At 39.1% G+C, this 19,848-nt stretch overlaps 1 protein-coding gene across 1 annotated transcript in view; it reads left to right on the top strand.

Annotated features, from left to right (window-relative positions):
* The first annotated feature begins 11,292 nt into the window (after positions 1-11,292).
* The window catches only part of RASGRP3 (RAS guanyl releasing protein 3), a 108,096-nt gene continuing 99,540 nt past the window's right edge, over positions 11,293-19,848 (top strand). The window contains exon 1 of the mRNA XM_004369608.2: positions 11,293-11,618. The gene's annotated coding sequence lies outside the window, so the exon portion shown is untranslated. The remainder of the gene's footprint in view (positions 11,619-19,848) is intronic.

The following is a 19,848-nucleotide window of genomic DNA, read 5'->3' as shown; positions in this document are numbered from 1 at the left end:
AAATACCTTTAGTAGTAGTGGTGTTAACTCTTCTCTGAAAGTTTGGTAGAAATCTCCAGTGAAACCATCAGGGCCAGGGCTTTTTGTTGCTGTTGTTGGGAGTTTTTAAATTACCTTTTCAATCTCTTCTTTTGTTATAGGTTTATTTAGTTGTTCTACCTGTTTGTGTTAGTTTAGGTAGGTAGTGAGTTTCTAGAAATTTGCCCATTTCCTCTAGGTTTTCCAGTTTTTTAGGGTACAACTTTTCATAGTATTCTGTTATGATTCTTTTAATTTTAGTTGGGTCTGTTGTGATATCACCCATCTCATTTCTTATTCGGGTTATTTGCTTCCTCTCCTGTTTTTCTTTTGCCAGTTTGGCCAACGGTTTATTGATTTTGTTGATCTTTTCAAAGAACCAGGTTTTCGTCTTGTTAACTCTTTCAATTGTTTTTCTAGTCTCTATTTCATTTAATTCTGCTCTAATTCTTATTATTTCCTTTCTTCTGTCACCTGAGGGGTCCTTTTGCTGCTGTCTTTCTTCTTGTTCTTGTTGTAGGTTTAATGTTTTGGTTTTGGCCCTTTCTTTTTTTTGAATGTGTGCATTTATTTGTATGACTTGACCTCTGAGCACTGCTTTTGCTGTGTCCCAAAGGTTTTTTGGTAGGATGTGTTTTCATTCTCATTTGATTCTGTGAATTTCTTTATCCCATCCTTAATTTCTTCTATAACCCAGTAGTTTTTGAGCAAGGTGTTGTTCAGTTTCTGTGTGTTTGTTTTTTTTTTCCTTGCTTTTTCTGTGATTGATTTCTACTTTTATGGCTTTATGGTCAGAAAAGATGCTTTGTAATATTTTGATGCTTTGGATTTTATTAAAGCTTACTTTATGGCCTAATATGTGTCTATTCTGGACAATGTTCCATGTGTATTGGAAAAGAAAGCATACTTGGCTGCTGTTGAGTGAAGTGTTCTGTATAAGTCTATGAGATCAAGTTGGTTGATTGTGGCATTTAGATCTTCCATGTCTTTCTTGAGCTTCTTTCTGAATATTCTGTCCTCACTGAAAGTGGTCTGTTGAAGTCTTCTACTATTATTGTGGAGCTGTCTATCTCTGTTTTCAATGATGTTACAGTTGGTTTTATGTATTTTGGAGCCCTGTCTTTCAGTGCATAAATATTTATTATGATTATATCCTCCTGGTGTATTGACCCTTTAATCATTATATAGTGTCCTTCCTTATACTTTGTGGCAGCTTTTACTTTAAGGTCTATTTTGTCAAAGATTAATATGCTACTCCTGCTCTTTTTTGATTGTTGTTTGCTTGATACATTTTTTTCCATCCTTTGAATTCTAGTTTGTATCTTTAAGTCTAAGGTGTGTCTCTTGTAGGGAGCATATAGATGGATCGTGTTTTTTAATCCATTCTGCCACTCTGTCTCTTTATTGGTGCATTTAGTCCATTTACATTCAGCCTAATTATTGACAGGTATGAGTTTAGTGCTCTCATTTTGATGTCTTTTTTTGTGGGTTGTTGACAGTTTCTTTGTTCCACTTAATTTTTTGTGCTGAGTCATTTTTCTTTATGTATCTTCTTTTCATCTTTTTCATTGCTGTTGATTTTGTATTTGCCGAGTCTTTATGTTTCTCATGATTTTTATTCTGTTGTGAAGGATTGTTCGTTTCCTTTGTGTTTACCTCAATATTTACCCACCTTTTTAAAAAAGTTTAAACCAGTCTTTTATTTCTTTATATCACCTTGTCTTCCTCTGCATATGAAAGATCTATAGCTACATTTTTTAGTCCCTCTTTATTGTTTTTATGTTGTCATCTTTTACATATTTATGTCTCTGTTTCCCTATTTTCAGTGTTTTAGCTTTTACTTATTTTTGTGACTTCCCTATCTGGGTTGATATCTGTTTGCTCTGTCCTGTGTTCTAGTCTTGGGTTCTTACCCAGTGTTATTGATTTTCTAAGTGGAGGACTCCCTTTAGTATTTCTTGTAATTTTGGTTTGGTTTTTGCAAATTCCGTAAACTTCTGTTTATCTGGAAATGTCCTAATTTTGCCATTATATTTGAGAGACAGTTTTACTAGATATATAATTCCTGACTGGCAATTTTTTTCCTTCAAGGCTTTATATATGTCATCCCATTGCCTTCTTGCCTGCATGGTTTCTACTGAGTAGTCCAAGCTTAGTCTTATTGACTTTCCTTTGTAGATGACTTTTCGTTTATCCCTAGCCACTCTTAAAATTCTTTCTTTATCTTTGGTTTTGGCAAGTTTGATTATAATATGTCTTGGTGACTTTCTTTTGGGATCTACTTTGTGTGGGGTTCGATGGGCATCTTGGATAGATATCTTGTCATCTTTTATGATATCAAGCAAGTTATTTGCCAACAAATCTTCAACAATTTTATCTGTATTTTATGTTATCCCCCTGTGTTCTGGTACTCCAATCACTTATAGGTTATTCCTCTTGATAGAGTCCCACATAATTCTTAGAATTCTTCACTTTTTAAAATTCTTTTATTTTTCCTCATATAAGTTGCTGTCAAGTGCTTTATCTTCAGTCTCACTAATTCTGACTTCCACTGCCTCAGTTTTGCTCCTGTGACTTTCTATTGAGTTGTCTAGTTCTGAAATTTTATTATTAATCTTCTGGATTTCTGTTTGCTGTCTCTCATGGATTCTTGCAGCTTGTTACATTTGTCATTATGCTCTTCTCTAATCTTTTAAGTTCTTCTCTTGCTTTGTCTGTATGTTCCTTGGCTTGTTCTACATTTTGCATGATCTGCTTCTTGATCTCTTGAAGAGTTCTAAATATTAATCTTTTGTATTCTGCCTCTGGTAATTCCAAGAAAGTCTCTTCTTCCGGAAAATTTCTTGATTCTTTATTTTGGGTGCTTGCTGAACCCATCATGGTCTGCCTCTTTATGTGATTTGATATTGACTGTTGTCTCCGAGCCATGAATAAGTTAACATATTTATGTATTTTATGTTTGCTTACTGTGTCCTAGCTTCTTGTTTTGATATGCCCAAAGAGGCTGCTCTTGTGAGCTAGTCTGATTATTGCCCCATTTGAAGCTCTAACGTCCTATCACCAGGTGGTTAGATCTGTTGCTAGGTATGTGAGCCAAGGAGTCTACTTTCTTTTCTTGTATGGATTCAGCTCAGGTGTCCAGGTAGTCGGTCACCTAGTGTGTGGGGTAGGCTCTCACCTACAGTCCTAGACAGGCAGGGGTGATTGGTGTAGGCACAGGTATCTGGCTGTAGTAGGATTTCACTTGCTGAGCAAGGCAGGGGGCTGACGGCTGTCCTTAAGTGTCTGGGAGGAAAACGTGTCCCTGTTCCCTAGAGCTCGTAGGTGTGTGAGTTTTGCAGCCAGACTATGGGCATCCAGTGCTGTTAGCTGTAAGGACTGGGAATCACCACTCATTCTTGGACGTCTGTCATAGGTGGCTAGGTGGTGTGAGTGGAACCACCAGTCCTCAGGCCCCTGATGTGGGTATGTAAGGACCCTGCTTAATGGGCAGAGCAGTGTCAAATGTCATGAACCTGCCACTCCACCATATAACTGATACAGTTGAAGTTAGACTTCAGGTATATACCCTGTTGTACTGTAGTAATGAGGGCCTATGCTTTTGAAATGGGCCCACACAAGTCTATGCAGGTGTGAAAGGCATTCAAAGTCTGTGGACCCCTTATGCCTGTGCCTAGGCAAAGGAGCTGTGCCCACTCTGAATTCCTGACTTAGGGGAGCTGGCAGATTATTTTTTCCTGTTTGTTAATTTGTTCCCTCTCCAAAGCTGGGAGAATGGCTCAGGGCATGTGACAGGCCTTACTTCTGGCCCGGGCGACTTGGCAATCGCTGAAGCTGGCCCAGGACCCAGTGCAGAGCAGGGAGTGGGTAGTTAAATGGGAGAGAGGTTTTTCCCAAAGGGAGAGTTTTTTGATCTGCACTGTAGGTCAGATGCATGTACTTACGTTTTGCCGATTGAGTGCTGCTTTTCACTGGTTCTGGAGGCCTGAGTAGACTCTCTGCTGCTCAGTCTCTCCCAATGTAGAAAATGCTTCCCAAGCGCGGCTGCTTGCCTCGCCATGCACGTCAACTGATGCGGCCTGAAGGGTGCCAGCTCCCACTGTGTCAGGTCTTGCAACTCCTTGCTGCTTCCAAACCGTCTCTCCCTCCCCTTGCTACTCAGTCTGATTCCTCACCTTTGGGTTTGATGTTCAGTGCTCCTAGATTGTCATATATAATTGATTCACTTGTTTTTTCAGGTCTTTGTTGTAAGAGGGACCACAAGAAGCATCTGAGTATTACGCCATTGGCCTCACCTCTCTTCAACTATTTTTGGCACTAGTATAAACAGTGCTCTAAGAAACATCCTTATACATATGCAAATCCATATTATTTTAGGGGGATACATTTCTAGAGCAGGAAATGCAGAGTTAAAAGGTGTAAAAATTTTTAAAAGCTTTTGCTATATATTACAAAATTATCTTCCTGACATATACCGATTTATATTTTTGCCAACAGAGTATGAGGAGCCATTTTCCTAACCTCTTGTCAATGTTGGGAATTATCATTCTTCATATTTGCCAATTTTATAGATAATAAATGGCATCCAATCATTCTTTAATTTGCACTTCTTTATTAGGGAAGCTGAATTTTTAAAATATGTATTATGGTCATTTATATTTCTTCTCTTGTGAATTATTTATTCATATCTTTTGCCCATTTGTCAGTTGTAAATCTGATTTATATGTTAAAGCTATTAGCCCTTTACTACGAATGTTTCACTTTTTCTCGTTTTATTTGTGTTTTAATTTCGGTTATGGTGGGGCTATTTTTGACATACATAAATTTTACATGTTTATTTACATATTTTAATTTTTTCTTTATGATTTCTGTATTTGTATCGTTAAAATAATTTTCATAATAAAATAGTTTAATCAAGATCAAAATCATTTAAGGATTATAAAGAGAATATTTTTCAAGTTTGTGTGTGGTTTTGTTTTAATATTTAACTCTTTAGTCAGCAAGACATTTACTTTGTGTATGGGATAAAGTAATGATTGCATCTTTATTTTTCCTAAAAGTTACCTATTCAATCAGCTATTGAATAATCCAACTTTTCCCACTAGGTTTAAACACCATACATGACAAATAGTAAACCTTTTTACCTAGTATTTGCACTTATATTTCTGGGCTTTCTGTTCTGTTCCATTATTCTGCCTCTTTTGGCACCAGTGCTAAGTTCTTGAAATTTTTAGTATATTTAATACCTAGTTGTCCATATATTGTTCTTTTCTATAATTAACTTGACCATTCTCAGTTTTTTGTCCTTTCAAATAAATTTCAGAATTTTTTTTTTTGGCCTGTTTAAAAAAAGATTTCTTTGAGATTTTAATCAAGAATTCATTATATTTATAAATCAATTTGGGGAGAATTGACATCTTTACAATGTTAAGCCTTCCAGTCCAGGAAAATTGTGTAACTCTCCATTTGTTGAAAAATCTTTTATTTTCTCAGTGGAGTTTTATAAATTTCTTTATACAAGTTATGCATATTTTTGTTATTCCTAGCAATGTTGTTGTTTTATGAATGGGAATTTTAAAATTACCTTTTATAAGCAGTTGCAGTTGTTATAAGGAATATTTTATTAATTTTTGTGTTCATTTTGTGGCCATCTGCTTCACTACAGTTTCTAATTTTAAAAAATATTTGTTGATTATACTGAGTAAATGATTATAAGATCCACAAGTTGGATAATAGTGTCTCCTGCTTTCTCATAGTTGTTCCTTAGTTCCTTTTTCTTGTCTAGTTCCAATGACTCAAATGTCTAGAACAGTGTTAATTAATCATACTGATAATGAACATTCTTTTCTTGTTTCTGAGTATAATATTAACACATTTAGTGTTGTTGTTGTTGTTGTTAGGTGCTATTGAGTTGGTTCTGACTCATAGCAATCCTATGTACAACAGAATGAAACACTGCCCGGTCCTGTGCCATTCTCACAATCGTTGTTGTGCTTGAGCCCATTGTTGCAGCCACTGTGTCAACCCATCTCCTTGAGGGTCTTCCTCTTTTTCAATGACTGTCTACTTTACCAAGCTTGATGTCCTTCACTAGGGCCTGGTCCCTCCTGATAACATGTCCAAAGTATGTGAGATGAAGTCTTGGCATCCTTGCTTCTAAGGAGCATTCTGGTCATACTCTTTCCAAGACAGATCTGTTCATTCTTTTGGCAGTCCAAAGTATATTCAATATTCTTTGCCAACACCGTAATTCTTCTTCGGTCTTTCTTATTCATTGTCCAGATTTTGCATGCATACGAGGTGGCTGAAAACACCTGTGTAGTCAGGCTTGGGTCAGGTGCATCTTGGTCTTCAAGGTGACATCTTTGCTTTCAAACACTTTAAAGAGGTCTTTGGCAGAAGATTTGCCCAATGCAATGCATCTTTTGATTTCTTGACTGCTGCTTCCATTGGTGTTGATTGTAGATCTAAGTAAAATGAAATCCTTGACAACTTCAATCTTTTCTCTGTTTATCATGATGTTGCTTATTGGTCCAGTCGTGAGGATTTTTTTCTTTATGTTGAGGTGTAATTCATACTGAAGGCTGTAGTCTTTTCAGCTCTAGTCTCTCACTATTAACTATGGTGCTTATAGAGATAATCTTTATCATGTTAAGAAGAATTTCTTGAACTCCATTTTATTAATTTCAAATATCAATACTGAATTTCATCAAATGACTTTGCAGGATCACCTGTTGTGTTAATCCGAAAACTTTTCTCTAGTGACTTTTTGAGGTCTCAGTTTTGCTAATACATTCCTTAATATTGAGATGTTTTTACATCTCTAGTATAAACATGTTTATATGTTAGATTAGTCTGTGGTTTCCTTTATTTTACTTTGTCAGTTTTTTATTTTTTAAAGTCAGGAATACTATTTTAGCTTTCTATCACTTTGTGTACTGGGATATTTTATATAGCATATGTAAAGCTCAGAGAGAACTTGATTGCACAAGTAATCTAGACCTAAACTTCTTTTGGAAACAATCCCTTGATAACTTTTTCATGATTTTTCATCTGTTGTTTTTTAGCTTCTTTGTCGATCAGTTTCCTTTAACTACTATCTTGGTTGTGCCTCACAGTATTTGATGTTAAGAGCTTGGCCACTAACCAAAAGGTTGGCAGTTTGAATCCACCAGCTGCTCCTTGGAAACCCTATGGGGCAGTTCTACTCTGTCCTATAGGGTCACTATGGGTTGGAATCAACTTGATCACAATGGATTTGATTTGGTTTTTTGGGTTCTTGTAATGGAAAATTTCTAAGCATTCTGTAATTGCCTTTTTGATTTCTTCTACCATCAATGATTTTTTAAAGAAGAGCTGTAAGTTTTTTTTTCCAAGAGCCTGGATATTTTTTGGCTTACACTTTTGTAATTAATTTACAGTTTTATTACTATGTGGTCACACAATGTGGCCAGAAGAATTTCCATGGGGAGAAAATTACTTGAGATTTTCTTCATAGTCAAATAGAAAATCAATGTTTGTAAACTTTCTTCAAGTATTTTCTTAATGGAATTAAAAGATTTTTCTCTTTAATCATTCATTTATTCACTTAGCATTGCTTCAGCTATGTTTCTCCTACATGTCAGTCATTGTAGTAGGCATTGCAGGATATAAAAATAAATAAGACATATGCTTTCTTCTACAGTTGTCAACATTTGGATGGAATATAGATAATTATAATAAATCCATTGCCGTCGAGTTGATTCCGACTCATAGCAACCCTATAGGACAGAGTAGAATTACCCCATACGATTTCCAAGGAGGTTGGTGGGTTCAAACTGCTGACCTTTTGGTTACCAGTCAAGCTCTTAACCACTGTGCCACCAGGGCTCCAATAATTATAATACAGTGTAAGAAATGCAACTGCAACAGAATGTACAAAAAGGCAAGACGGCCAAGTGTGGGATCTAAGGCCTATTCTAGGTTCTGGGAAGACAAAGTCGATAGAGGCTTTCATTCCAAAAGTGTAAAAGATGAATTAAGGGCAGAGATAGACTTTTGGAGGCAAGAAGTTTAATTAGGAAACCATTGTTGCAGTCCAGTACTAAATTAGGATATATGAGAGACATGAGAGAACAAGAAGAACAGAGGGGATTTTTCACATTTAGGGGTCATGTGGAGAAGTACACATAGTAGGCTGAGGAAGGTAGAAGTAAAATTTTGCAGGGGACAGGGGAGGAGAACACTTCAAGGAGAACTCGGTCAATGGTCAAGTGCAGCCAAGAGGTCAAGTAAGTTAAAAGCAAAAACGTGTCCATTAGCCATGATCGTTGGTGACTTGGGGAAAGCAGTTTCAATGAAGTGTGAGCAAGAAGCTGACTATAAGCGGGTTGAGACTTGAATGGGATGTGACATGGTGGAGACAACAAGTGTTTCTCAAGAAGCTTACTGATGAAGGGAATGACTGAGTTAAGGCAGCAGTTAAAGGGGCAGAGAATCAGAAAGATTGTTTTTAGGATGCAAACAACATGCCAGCATGTTTAGATAACGAGGTGGGTGAGCTGAGAGAGATAGAAGGCATGATTGCTGGTGTGAGGGTCCTGAGCAGAGGGGAGAGGGCTGGACACAAAGTCCAAGAGGAAGGATGATCTCTGACAGGAAATGACTGGTGGATCTCCCACTTCTTTACAAGGCTGAAAGAAGTTGTCATTGTGGAACCTTCAGTCACATTTCTGAACCCTGACTGGAAGGATCCAGAGTCTTGGTCTCTGAGGTGAGAGTTTGCTTCATAGGTATGATTCAGGATCCATCCTTTCCTCCCTGCCAATACAATTAGAGAAGAATCTCTATACTTTTCTTATCTTTTCTGAGGCTTTCATTGTTGGTCTGCAATGTGTTCCTGGAGTCTGTCTTTCTTTAGGATTCCCTGGGTGGTGCAAATGGTTAATGCACTTAGCTGCTAACTGAAAGGTTGGAGGTTGAATTCTACCCAGAGGCACCTCAGAAGAAAGGCCTGGTGATCTACTTCTGAAAAATCAGCCATTGAAAATCCTTCGGAGCACAATTCTGCTCTGACACACATAGGGTCACCATGAGCCTGAATTGACTCAGTGGCAACTGATTTTGTTTTGTTTTTGGTCTTTTTTTAACTATGTAATATGTATCCGGTCATCAGAAAAATTAACAGTTAATTGCAACTAGAGTGCTAGATGCCATAAGGTCACAAAAGTTTGTTACTGTAAATACGAAGTAAAATATATCAAAATAATATTTCAAATCTTCAATCGATCTCCTTTTCTGTTTCTGATTCAAGACTGTCACATCAACACATGAGCAAAAATGTCTATCAAGATGACTTGTGTCTTAGCACATGATATCCATAGTTTATTTCTATAACAAACATTGAATCCATAGGAAGAGATACATCTTGATGCTTACAAAATTTTTTCATTTGCATGTTGGGGTTTCACAGGTTAGTAACAAATAATATCCTGGAAGTATGACAAGCCTAAGATTATTATTTTTTTCTTCTTTTTCTGTTATTCTGGAAAAACACTCTATTCTCTGTATGAAGTGAAACTCCTGGGTCGATTATCACTGTAAATAATTATGAAACAAAGCCTGGATACGAAAGATTGCCCATATAGGCCCCTCTATTGAGTAAGATCTCACTTATTAAAAACCAAGGTTGACAGTTTCATAGGCTCGTTATGGTTCTGATGGGTTTCACCACATCAAAGATGTAGAAATTTTCGCTACAGATTTGTAAGTAAGCACGGGTTTACTTGTTCATACTTACAAATAAGTAAACCTGTGCTTACCTTGCTGACTGGGTAATCTGCCCATCAGAGACTGTAAATTTTAAAAAGGCTTTGATTCTGTAGGATGGTGCTTTGGGGTTGGGAGAGAGACAGACGCCAGCCATACCTAGAAGCAGAATCTTCGGTGTGGTGAAAAAATGTGAAATTTTTCACTAGAGATGATCTGCTGAGCAAGGTAAGTACCATGCTTACCTTGCCTGTTGGATAATCCGCCCCTGCCTGGGGAATTGTAACCATTTTGTTTGGATGTTCACTTTGCCAAATGCGCTGACTCCCTGCCATACCTACACTCTGTCCAAAGGGGTGAGCTCAGGCACTGATTTTGAGAAGTGTGACCCTTAATATACCCCAAAATCAGATACTCCACGGGCTTTCCCTAAAGAGGGAGATGGGATGAAAGGGACAGTCACTTCAGATGAGAAGTGTGAAGTCAACAAAGTCCCAGGATGATTGTGGTGAGCACAGAAAACAGCAAGTTGGCCCAATTTCTCAGCGGACCGAAGAGGGCAGCAGTGCACTCATAAAGTACTCTGAAAGTTGAGTGATGATTTCTGTTTTGGCTCACAGTCTCTGATCACTGCTCTGCCATCCCTTAACATGCTGACACAATCTAGCAGACAGCTATGTAAAAATTTGGTCTTAAGCTACCTAAAATCATTTCCATTAGCTCATTAAAAAATTTTTTTGTTGTAAAAATATACATAAAATATTTGCCAACTCAACATTTTTTACATGTACAATTCAGTGACATTGATTACATTTATCATGTTGTGCAACCATTACCACTATCCACGTCCAAGTTATTCTACCACTATTAACAGACACTCAGAGCCCCCTAAGCTAAGATTCCTCATTCCCCCTCCCTCCCACCCCTGGTAACCACTAATAAACCTTGGTTTCTATACTGATTTGCCCACTATTTGCATGTAAGTGGGATCATACAGTGTTTATCCTTTCATGACTGACTGACTTCTCTCAGCATAATGTTTTCAAGGTTCATCCATGTTGTTTCACATATCAGGACTTAGTTTCTCTTTATAGCAGAGTCCATTAGCTCTTTAGACAAAGCTGTATTTGGTATTCTTCATTAAACCTGTTGCATATATGCCCCCTCAGCATCATTTGGCACAGCAGCTCTGGCCTTTTCATACTATCCATACCAGTCTGTGAAAAGAAACCTAAGCATTCTTAGATGGTTAGTCAGGGCCTGCCTGCCTTGGAGCAGTCCACTTGGTCTTGTGGCTGTGCCAACAAACCGGAGCTTTGGATGCTGAAAAAAATGAAACCAAGGTGGAGAGGCAGACTGATGTGTTTAAGGGGTACCTGGAATATACAGCAGCTTCCACCCACTGTGTGAGTCTGTGGTTCCTTTTTCTTGCTGTTCAAAGTCCCCAGTGAAAATCTGAGTGAGACGAGAGCGCGCAGGGACTGTCCACCTCCCTACCCACACCCCACATAAACACCGTTGACTTTCCACTTGCCATTGACCTGCCCTCCAGTATGACTTATCAGCTGTTTGGTGTATGTCACTAAAAGAAAAGAAAAAAAAATTGTGGAATGTGCTGCTCTGCATGCTAATGAAATGGCAGAGCCAACTCAGGGGTTTTGAGAACATTTGCAAATGAGGAGAAGAATGATCTTCAGTTTCTGACCTCCTGGTACGGCAGCGGCATTTAGCAGGAGGCACATGTGACTGGGTAAGACACAGAGCCCCAGCTTGAAGGAAACAGCTGCTTGCAGTACTTGGCAACTGGACAGGCAAGGCACTGATGTGAGGAATACCAGGCAGCGCCCAGCGCAGTAAGTAACTGGAGAACTCTTCTGTGTGTGTGGGTTGTGCATGCCACTCACAATTTTTAGCTTTGATTTTGGTTTCCCCTCCGGGACTATAGAAGAAGCTATTTTATTTGTACCCATTGTTACTGGCCAGTTGTAGCTTTACAGACTTTTTTAGAACCTGTCACTTTTAGGAACATTGTTTTCTAACTTTTAGGGATGAATGGGACATATTGCTTGATTCCTATCTAAGAAGCAGTGAGTTTATTTCCTGGTGTCCAGGGTTTTTATAGTCCATGGTACTGAGGTTCAAAGTCAAGATTTAGGTTACAAAATAGAGAACTTACTGAAGTGATTTCATGACTGTATTTGATTTTAATCAGTTTTACTACTGAACCAGAAAACCTAAAAACATACTTTAAAAAAATAACTTCTGAGTTTCTTGTATGTCTAAATTGACATTTCCTAGTCAGACTTGAAGAATATTTTATTTACCTGTGTAAAACAATCTGCAATATAAAAAAGTGACAAAATCATATTTAGATTAGAAATTATATTTAGATTTCATGCATGCTTTCCAACTCATTGAAAACTATATTTTATAGCTAGATATATGCAAGAATCACCTGGGGATCTTGTTAAAATGTAGATTCTGACAGAAGAATCACCTGGGACGCTTGTTAAACTGTATATTCTGATTCAGTATATCTGGGGTGGAAATGCAAATTCCCAGCAGGGGGTCGAACTGGAACAAACCAATCTGAAGCCCTAGTAGGCACCATACTAGAACTGAGCTGTTGTTCTGGGACTTCTGTCTTTCCTTAGGAGTCAACAGACAGGATGCTTTAAGAGGAAAGGGAGAAGGGAGAGGGCAGAACCCTGAATATAGATGATGTAAACCTCTGGAAGTGACAGCATTCTGAGTTAGAGTGCTTCAGGGAGATAACCAAACAGCTTCCTTTTTCTGGATTGCCTGGACATTAGGGAGGGAGAGCAGAGAGTGCTTTGTTTATCTGAATTCTTACCATACAGTTGTTTTGCTTACATCAAGCCCAGGACACCTTGAAGTGTGCTTGTTACCCCAGGCAGACAGATAAGATTGCCATGTAGGCTCAAGCTGTACAATTTTCTTCTGACTTGTGCCCTGTGGCCCGAGGGAACCCTGCTCACTCTCCAACCGCACCACCCCTTGTTGCATGTGGAGAGTGGGTTGAAAATTGCCTAGGACGTGCTGGTTCTGCCTCAGAGTTACCCTCCACATGGTTTGTTTTGAGTACCACATCAGCCAAAGATCTGTGATGGAAGTAGTTCCAGATGCCCCATCTAGAAAATGTCTAGTCTGGCATTGGAAAGTTCTCCTTCTTTCTCTTAAAATGTAGAAGAACCCACAAAACCTACAGTGTCCAATGAGAAAAAATATTTCCAACTCCTCCATTTCTCTTTATGCTATTTGTGTGAGGTCCCTGGGTCAGCATGTGGACATGTGGCCCAGTGACTTCCGTGTCTGACTGGACTGCCTGGCTGCCCTGCTGGGCCATTCTTTTAGGGAGGTTTCTCCTGGCATAGTTTCATTTTTTCCACAGGCTGATAGTGGAAAATAACTCTCAAGTGAAACAGCTTCTCCAGAAAAAGTAGTCTTCCAGAATAAAGTGGAGTGTCTGAATTGGAGTCAGAATATCCTTTCGAATTATCAAAATGCTGAATTTTGAAGGTCTGCGTATTATTTTGAAAAACTCAATGATACCTTGACTTTCAAAATATTAACAACAAAAAAATAAAAATAATTATTTTACATGCAGATAGTACATCTATAAAGTCAAAGACCTTTAGAGCTGTACAGGAATTATAGAATGTGTGATTTAATGCCTTCATTTCAAAGATGAGGGAATTGTAACAAACTTATCTGGGTCACAGTGCTAATGGCAGAGCCAGAAAAGAGAGCTCAAGTCTTCTGCTACTATTGTTGTTGTTGTTAGGTGCTGTCCAGTCGTTTCCAACTCATAGCGACCCTATGTAGAACAAAACGAAACACTGCCCAGTCCTGTGCCATCCTCAGAATCGTTGCTATGTTTGAGCCCATTGTTGCAGCCACTGTGTCAGTCCATCTCGTCGAAGGTCTTCCTCTTCTTCAGTGACACTCAACTTTACAAAGCATTATGTTCTTCTCCAGGGACTGGTTCCTCCTGATAACTTGTCTAAAGTACATGAGAGAAGTCTCACCATCCCTGCCTCTAAGGAGCATTCTGGCTGTACTTCTTCCAAGACAGATTTGTTCATTCTTCTGGCAGTCCATGGTATATTCTTCACCAACACCATAATTCAAATGCATCAATTCTTCTTTGGTGTTCCTTATTCATTGTCCAGTTTTTACATGCATATTAGGTGATTGAAAATACCATGGCTTGGGTCAGGTGCACCTTAGTCCTCAAAGTAAAATCTTCGCTTTTTAACACTTTAAAGAGGTCTTTTGCGGCAGATTTGTCCAGTGCAATGCGTCATTTGATTTCTTGACTGCTGCTTCTGTGGGTGTCGAGTGTGGATCCAAATAAAACGAATACCTTGACAATTTCAGTCTTTCCTCCATTTGTCATGATGTTGCTTATTGGTCCAGTTGTGAGGTTTTTTTTTTTTATTTATGTAGAGGAGTAGTCCATACTGAAGGCTGTAGTCTTTGATCTTCATCAGCTTCAAGTCCTCTTTGCTTTCAGCAAGCAAGGTTGTATCATCTGCATATTGCAGGTTGTTAATGAGTCCTCCAATACTGATGCTGTGCTCTTCTTCATACAGTCTAACCTCTCTGATTATTTACTCAGCATACATGCTACTGTTACTATTATGATCAACCAATAATCAGTTACCATTGAGTCAATTCTGACTCATGGTGATCCCGTGTGTGTCAGAGTAGAACTGTGCTCCACAGGGCTTCCAATCACTGATTTTTTGGAAATAGATCACCAGGCCTTTCTTCTGAGGTGCCTCTGGGTGAATTCAAACCTCCAAACTTTCATTTAGCAGCTGAGTGTGTTAACAGTTTATACCATCCAGGGTATAATATTTATATTATGATAGTAATGCTAATAATTATAGCTTATGTTTGCTATGTACTTCCTACGTCAGATAATGTGCTAAGCAAGTGCATTTATTTTCATGTAATCCTTCCAACAACTTTATATGCAATGTATTTTGTTCTACTTTTATAGATGAAGAAGCTGAGGCTCAGAGACCTGTTAGTCACTTGGATATATATGCACAGGTGGGAGTCATACCTAGATCTGAGTCCAGAACCCACACTTTTCACCCCCACACTCCACCCCTGTATTGCTTCTCAGAACACCAGTCTTAAATGCGTCTAAGAGCTATATTTTCACCAGGGAATTTTTCTGATATTCAAATCTTGCCAGCCACCAGGGCAGGGGAAACGAAGATATGTGAGCAAGCCACTCAGAAACACATGGATGCTTCAAGCCAAGATAGGGCAAGGGGCTCTCTGCCTCCGTCAGGGACATTGGAACTCAGAGTGTGAGCCCTGTGACAGGTCTCTTCACCTGTCCTGAGTTTGCACACCCACCAACCTCCTCAAAATCTTAAAAGAGAAACCTAGCAGCAGCTGTTTCACAGGTAGATAAAAAGAGTGAGAACAGGACAACTAGTTATTAAACAAAGGCCTGAGAACTTTCGAGGGCTCCTCCTCTCTAAAAGATGAGGATGACAGGGCTGTTTAGACACATAGGAGACATGCCTGTAGTCACATAATTACGGCCGGTGCCTGCACAAGACCTGGCCCCTGGAACCCATGCTAACACTCCTTAGCTACACTGTGCTGTGGCCATTAAAAAAGCAAAAGAACTTTAATGCATATGCTAATCCCACATGTCAACTGAAAAGCTCATGTAATGCAAATGATAATATTTGCAGCACCGTAAGATTAGTCACAATGTGTGTTATGGCCATTTGGAACTCCCTGTGGCAGGAAGGGCTAGGTTTCTCCCTGTGGCAGTCTGAGCCCAAGCTATTTGGATCACTGACTAGTGGCATGTTTTTCTCTTCAAAAATAGTTAAATGGTGGGGCATGCATTGGTAAGAACAGCAATCCAGAGTGTTATTTGTAATCTGGAGCACACTGCTGTCACAGCCCCTTCTAGACTTTTCCTCAGTTTTTCCTGTCACTCCTTTCCTTTCGAGGGCAACCATTCTACCTAGGCCCCACCCCTAATAGCTGCCTTAGTGTTGATAAAGCTATTATCACACCCGTTAGCTGTGGCTCAACCTGGAAGCTTGGTTGTTCATGTAGGCTGTTTATGAATAGAAATCATGCAATCAGTCACTAAGTTTCTGTTTGTTCTGAGCTGTGAGGGAGGGTCACAGGGCAGGTGGCTGTCTGTGAGTGAGGAAGGCCTTGGTAGAGGAGGAAAGGTGTACTTTTCTCGGTTGTCTGAGATGCTGCCTGCACCTGCTGTTGCCTCTAACTGCATGCTGCTCCCCGCCCCCAAAAAACAAACTAGTTGCTTTCGAGTCGATTCTGACTCATGACAACCCCACGTGTGCAGAGTAGAATTGTGTTCCATCGGGTTTTCAAAAGCAGAGCTACAGGTCTGTCTTCTGAAGCACCTCTGGATGGGTTTGAATTGCCAACCGTTTAGTTAGTAGTCAAGCACTTAACTGTTTGTGCCACCCAGAGACACATTCTTCTCCTCTTACTTGTCATATATTTAAAAACTGGCAGGCTTGTGGGTCATGAACCTTGGCTTTTGTGGGTCATTAGACACAGACAAATTATAGAAACCTGCTTCTTAAACCCTTTAAAATATTTTTGTCTCTCCCCATTTCTCTGTGTGGTTAAATGTGAAAATTAGGGTTGGTGATAATGTGAAAGGGCACTGAGTAATACACAAGTAGCCAGGAAGATTCTTTGGTTAAGCAGGAGAAAAATTGAGTAAGTAGACTATGCATGGATGTCTTTGAGAAAGTTTATCAATTTTTCCACGCAAGGTTATTATGACAAGATTACACACAATGATGAGCAAACCAGTTATAGCAAGAAAAAGGGACTTTTTAATCTACTTGCCATCTGCCTAATGCCTCTAAAACTAAGCCCCACTCAATAGCAGTCAGCAATGCTGTCTGCTAAACCAGAACCACTGGAAATTACCTCCAGTCCTTGGAGAGAATTGCTTATTTTCATAGAAATCGGTGTTGTCCCCGGGGGTGTTATATGGGGACATGCTGGGTGGACTTAGAATGGCAACAGAGTCCACAAATCATACTCCAAGGCTGGTATGAAACAAAGTAAAGTGCTTGATTGTTTTCTTTGGATCTTTTAGGGCAAGGAGGCAGATTCTGTGATGTAGTATTTGCTTTATTTCTTTGTTTCTGCCATATTTTAAAAGACCAATACTATGTGTTTCAAAGAAACCTCTTCCCAAAGAGTTAACTTCCTTGGCTTTTCCTTTCCCTTTGTATGGATGGTTCATTTACTGTCCTTGCAGTTATTTAGCTGTTTGAGTGTCATGTTCCCATTGCTTTATGGGATTTGAAGGCTCTGTTTTGTTTTTTTTTTTTCTGTTTCAAATAATCATTGTACTTATGGAGTCTGTGGTGCTTTGATCTTCAAGCCCATCTTTGTTATTGAGAAGACAAATCTCTGCAGTTATACAGGTATTTGCAGGTATAAGACACTTTCATGCACTTTGCCACAATTCTGGGCAAGAGGGAGGACATCATCACCATTGTCACAGTGAGAAAACTGAGATGAGAGAAAGTGAGTGAGCTAATAACTGGCAGAGCTCAACTAAGCACCAGTCTTCTGACTCCCAGTGCCATGCATGTTCTCTTAGTTTATTCTGTCTTTTGGAGAAAGACAAATTTTAACTATAACCATGTACTTACATACCTGTGGAATTGTCCTTTTGTGATAAAAAGTGATATAACTTATATTATTATCTTCTGATGAGCAAAGGGTAAATGGATAACTGATTTGAGCTATGCCATCTCATGCACACCCATGATGATGTTTCCAAAGCCCATGGACATTTGAGTTCAGAAATAAGGTCAACTTAGAGAAAAACTGAGTCAATCTGCCATGGAATCAGACACAAAAGTTAAGAAAATGTAATTTAGTCATTCCTCTGGTTTGTTTTGAAAAAGTAATATTTTTGCCACTCCATCCAAAAATTTAAAAGGGATAGCCAGTATTCTTTGGAGTCCTTTAGGAAGGAATCCCTTCCTAAGAATTTATAAACATAGACTGACTTGACAGAATCAAGGAGCTACAAGAAAGAATGTCGTTCTCCAGCCAGTCTTAACAACTTATCCTGTGACTACCCAGAAAGAGTGTTCACAAGATTTCTGGAGCTCAGAAACAACTCAAGACTTTAAAACAGTCTTAAAATAGAACAGAGTTTGATCTTCATATTTAATCTTCTGGAAAACTCATAAATTCAATTTGACTGAACTTTGGATTCTGCTCTGCTTTCAGTTCTGTTTTTTAAAAGTAGAAAGTATTTCATTTATGCATGGAATGCCTGCCATTCAAAATCATCTGAGTGGACAGGATGTTTAAAGAGCATTATTTTTCTATGGCAAGGATAAGTGCCCTATCTGAATGGCAGTGCTGGAGATTTCTCTGTGGTCTCTTTCCCCAGTTGCTCCGATTGTGAGATAAATCCACCTCTTTCTATTTTCCTTCTGCAGCAGGCATTATAACTGGGTATCCTATTTGGAGAGAAATGAAAGTGACATTTATTTTGACAACACCCAGAGATAAGCTTTATTGTCCCCACTCTTACAGGAGAGAAAATTAAATTTCAGAGAGGCTGAATACTTTGCACAAAGTCGCAAGTCAGGGAGTAGTAAAGCCAGGATTCATCCTAGTCTGCCTGGAAACAAAGTGAATGCCTTTGCCATTCATCCACACTGCATCTCACCAGGTCCGTGTTAAAAACTTATGCTCTCTATGAAAAGAGAGAGTTGGGATTCTGCTGTCCTTGTTATGCAACTGACATAATGTCCTAAGGAAGTCATACTGAGTGCAGCACCTTCTCCATTAGAAGGCTGCTATAGGACAAAGACGTGTCCTAGGACTTGGTGGATGCATCAGTGCAACCTGCAGTTTCCTTGTAGCCCTACACAGAACAAACTCATTCTGTTTTCATTATTGAGGTGTTCTCTTGACTGTGGTGTTTTGCACCTCAGACAGGGTGATCCTGCAGAGCTAAGCCTCTGGCAGCCCTCAAAAATCATTACAGCATCTCAGATAATGACCAAAAAAAAAAAAAAACCCGTTGCCATTGAGTCAATTCCTACTTATAGCAACCCTATAGGACAGGGTAGAACTACCCCATACAGTTTCCAAGGAGCACCTGGTAGATTCAAACTGCCAACCTTTTGGTTAAGCAGCTGTAGCTCTTAACCACTATGCCACCAGAGTTTCCACGATGATGAGAGGTATAAAAAAGAGTGTGATAGTTAGACCTCATTGATTAACCAGCAGTGATCATTTGCCTTAAGTTTTATTTGTTTTTTTACAAGAAGTGACATAATATTGACACCAAGAGGGGCAACCATACTTACTCTATAAAATATTTCTTGGGGACATGGTTAGAGAGAGCTTAAGGGACCAAGCAGACCTTGAAGTAGGACCAGTGTAACATATCTCATGCTATTTTAATTCTCTCTGTTTTAGGAGAAATATTGCTATTGACCTCCATTTGGAAGCCTCCATTTGGTTGACTTAAGCCAGTGATGGTGGTATTATTGTACAAGAACTGACGATTTATCTTTTTCAGTTACAGGGATGACTGAGAAATGTGTCATGCATAAAATTCTGCAACTATTTGGAATATTATCTCACATCAAGCTTGGAGAAGAGAGACTAATATTCTTGGGAAATTGTTTTGCGCTTTAATTCCTAGATTGGGAAAATGTACTAAACCAAAAGTTATTGAGAGCTCAGCAGGTACAGTCTAGTTTATGGGACTCCTCATACGGAAGCCAGAATTTACATTTAGGTGATGTCTTAGTAGTCTGGTGCTGCTATGCCAGAAATACCACAAGTGGATGGCTTTAACAAAGAGAAATTTATTCTGTCACAGTTTAGAAGATTAGAAGCCTGAATTCAGGCTGCCAGCCCCAGGGTAAGGCTTTCTCTCTGCTGTCTCTAGGGGAAGAACCTGGTCATCTATTTTCTCCTGGTTTAGGAGCTTCTCAACACAGGGGCCCCAGATCCAAAAGACGTGCTCCACTCCTGGCTCTCCTT

The sequence above is a fragment of the Trichechus manatus genome, unplaced genomic scaffold (genome assembly GCF_000243295.1).
Source record: "Trichechus manatus latirostris isolate Lorelei unplaced genomic scaffold, TriManLat1.0 scaffold00005, whole genome shotgun sequence".
Classification (NCBI taxonomy): Eukaryota; Metazoa; Chordata; class Mammalia; order Sirenia; family Trichechidae; genus Trichechus; species Trichechus manatus.
The sequence above is the reverse complement of the archived record's forward strand: the minus strand, read 5'-3'. Positions and strand labels throughout refer to the sequence as shown.